General features: G+C 49.1%; 1 pseudogene; it reads left to right on the forward strand.

Moving 5' to 3' along the window:
* The first annotated feature begins 203 nt into the window (after positions 1–203).
* Positions 204–3,742, forward strand: part of LOC105507024 — a 12,442-nt pseudogene continuing 8,903 nt past the window's right edge.

Consider the following 3,742-nt stretch of genomic DNA (forward strand, 5'->3'; position numbering starts at 1 on the left):
CAGAACCGATGGATTAATCACTTTTCAATTTGAGAAGAAAAAGCACCTTACACACACACACACACACACACACATACACACACACACACACACGAGACCTCAGAGCCCAGGGAAGCTGCTCAGTTGGCAAGTTGGGCTTCGCAGACTAACAGTTGCCCCACCTGAGGGTATGGAGGAACTGGAATTCTGACTACCAGAATGACATGGGGAAGAGCCAGGACCTGGAGAAGGGGAGAAGGTGAGGGGAAGTGGGAGAAGGTGAGGGGAAGTGGGAGAAGGGAGTTTGGCACATTTCAATTTAGGCAGCACATTGCCCTGAACAAACAGCCTGAATCACCATGTGCTTATTAATTTAAAAACTGTTTCTGAATCAACACATTCTTTGCCTGTCCAGGGCTGGGCTTTTTGCAGCCACGTAGCACACTGGCCAAGAAAATGTGGGGTCCTGAAGGAGAAATGGCTCTAGAGGAATCACCCGAGCCACTGGGCACTGCCTCCCAAGGCTTGGAAGACGGCGCAGAGGGTTCCCAGGCTGTGCTACTTTTGTTCCCTTGGAAGAAAGTCAGTAGGCAGATGCCTCTTCTACCTTCCCCAACACTCTCTTCAACACCAGACTCCCTCTCCAGCTCACTCAGAGGAAGCTGGGAAGGTTCCAGTGGCCCGCTCCTGAGAAGCAGTGGGAAGGGCCGAGGTTACCAAGTTACCCAGGTATGGGGTCGAACGCTGGCTCCCTCACTTGCTAGTTGTGTATTCTCTCTCTCTCTCTAGCTCTCTCTAGCTCTCTCTCTCCCTCTCTCTGTCTCTGTCTCTGTCTCTCTCTCTCTCTCTGTATCTCTCTCTCTTCTGAGAGATGAGGTCTTGCTATATTACCCAGGATGAGGACTGCACTCCAACTCCTGACCCGGACTCAAGTGATCCTCCTGCCTCAGTCTCCCAAATAGCTGGGACTCCAGGCACACGCCACACCGCGCACTTGGCTGTCATCTTGATCAAATCATGTAAAATCCCTGAACCACAAGTTATGTTTGTTTTTTTTTTTTAATTTTTTTTTTTTTTCTTTTCTTTTTTTTTTTTTTTTTGAGACGGAGTCTCGCTCTGCCGCCCAGGCTGGAGTGCAGTGGCCGGATCTCAGCTCACTGCAAGCTCCGCCTCCCGGGTTCACGCCATTCTCCTGCCTCAGCCTCCCAAGTAGCTGGGACTACAGGCGCCCTCCACGTAGTCCGGTTAGTTTTTTGTATTTTTAGTAGAGACGGGGTTTCACCATGTTAGCCAGGATGGTCTCGATCTCCTGACCTCGTGATCCGCCTGTCTCGGCCTCCCAAAGTGCTGGGATTACAGGCTTGAGCCACCGCGCCCGGCCTTTTTAAAATTTTTTTCTACAGTAACACCCAGTGGAGTTACGTAAATTAAAATAAAATAATGTGCCTAAAGCACAGGGGCTAGAGAAACAGCCTGATAAAAAGAAGGTCTTGGGGAGGGAGGAGGGCAGGGTATTGGCCCTCCAGTGGCCAGCAAGGAAAATGATGGGGCCCATCTTTGGGTACTTGCAGCTGAGCCCACAGAGTCTCCCGTTTTATCCCCGCACAGTAGGGAATGTCCTTTGACTTTCCTGACCCAGGACCTAGCTTGGCAACGCGGGTCCTCCGGTATTCAGACCCGTCACTTGGCTCTCACTGACTGGTTCTCCCGGAGTTTTGAGAGAGCTCTGAGAGGTCGTTGACTCCTTTCTCCTTCCCTCTTGTAGTGATGTCTCTCCCTCAGACAAGCCCAGGGACTGCTGGCCATCAGCTGAACCCGAGGGGAGCGAGGCCACAGCCCATGAGATGTACCCCACACTTCCTCTGCCCCGCCCCCCAACCAGGACTGTGTCTGTGTTTCTCAGGGTGTACTGCTGGAGCCCTGGGAGGAGGGGGTTGGGCAGCCGCTGGCGCTGCTGCTGGTGGTCCCTGTGCTTGAAATGCCGATGGTATCGGAGTCCACGCACCCAAGGCCCAGCACTCAGCCACATTCTCTGGCCCAGCAGAGGGGTGAGAGATCAAAGGAGGGGGCGTGGGGCATGGATTGCTTCTGGGCAGACCCATGGCAATGTGACATGGGGTTTCCCGCCTGAGTGTTACTGACTGTGTGGCTGTGCCTGCCACGCTCGTCTGGGGGGTGTGTGTGTGTATGTGTATGGGTGGGTGTTGGGGGGTGCACAGACGCTCTGGGTATGTAGGGGGGTCAGCACTAGGGGGGCTTCTAGGATTTGTCTGTGGTCTCATTTCTGCCCTCCCTGCTCCTGGAGGGGGAGCTGTAACTCAGCCCGGAGGCCACCTAGCTGATTCCCCTCCCCCCACCCACCAGCCGCTCACTGTGTCACAACAAGGAGCTTTGGCAGAAAGGGAGGGGAGCGTGGGTGCTGCGAAGAGAAAAACACCCCAAAGTTTCAGAAAAAATGGCAGGAGAGATGCCAGCACCCAGAAGCAGGAGCCTTCTGCTTCGTACAGCCTGCACTGCTGGGCTAGGGGGAGACCATGGTTTCCTCTCCTTCCTTTCCGCCTCCCCGCCCCTTGCTGCGTGCTATTCAGGAAAAGGAAATATTATAGTGAGGGGAGAAAGGGAACAAAGAGATGCTTTTCAGAGCGGTCATGGGATCTTTCCGTAGCCACCAGAAGACAGAGTTCTGGGCTCTGCTTGCTCTGGGCAAAGTGGGGGTGTATGTGTATGTGTGTGTGTATGTGTGTCTAGAAGAGAACAAAAAAGTGAGAGAATGTGTGTGTTAATGTGTTAGTTTATGCATGCCTGTGAGTAAATGTGTGTTAATATGTGTATCTGTGTGAATGCGGATGTGAATGGGGTGAGTGTGTGTGTGTGTGTGTTGGGAAACAGTAAAGATATAAGCAGACAGAACAAAAAGCATCATATACAAGGTTGGTTAGATAGCTGCCCTTGGATAGTCTACACATGAATACTTGAAAACTGTTTGTGCAATAGGTTGGCCATTACCCAATATTGCGCGGCATTAGAATAAACGTGTATACAATGAAAAACCTCAAGACTGACAATTTTTCCTCATGCTTTTGAAATCAGGGTATTTCATTTGGGCAATGGCCCGTTTTCTGCAGGGTAGAAACCTCATTTACTCAAAGCTCAGAATACAGTTTTTGTGATCATTTCCCCTAAGTAAGGGCTAGAGTTTCTCTTAGCATCATTTGCCTACAAAATATTTGAGTTTGTAAACAAGATCCCAAGGGGAATATTTATCCCACTCAAGAAAACAAGTTACTTTTACCTCTTTAAAGTATCTGTTTGCATTCCAACAATATGGTACTTATAAATCACTCCTTTCTAGAAATTTATTAAAGCAACTCTTAGAGGCAATACTTTTAAAAAAATGGCAAGGCTGTATTTTTTTTTTTTTTAATTTAGAGGCCTACAATGAGTTTTAACAGCTTATCTGGCTTAGTGATGTCTATTCAGTTATGATTATAATAACTTCTCACAATTAATGAATGCTCTTCATGCACCAGACCCTGCATTAAATGCTTTACATACATGCTCTCATTTGGTCCTGCCAGCCAAGGAAGTACTGTTATTTTACAATTAAGGGGTAGAGAAGTAACTTAACCAGGGTCAAGTAGGTAATAAATGTCAGGGCAGAACTTAAATCTGAGTTTTGAGTCCAAAGCCCCATGCCTTACCCTATATGCTCAGTTGCATTTCCTTTTCTATCTTTCTTTCTCCTTCCTTCCTTCCTTCCTTC

The sequence above is a fragment of the Colobus angolensis genome, unplaced genomic scaffold, assembly GCF_000951035.1.
Source record: "Colobus angolensis palliatus isolate OR3802 unplaced genomic scaffold, Cang.pa_1.0 Scaffold142, whole genome shotgun sequence".
NCBI lineage: Eukaryota > Metazoa > Chordata > Mammalia > Primates > Cercopithecidae > Colobus > Colobus angolensis.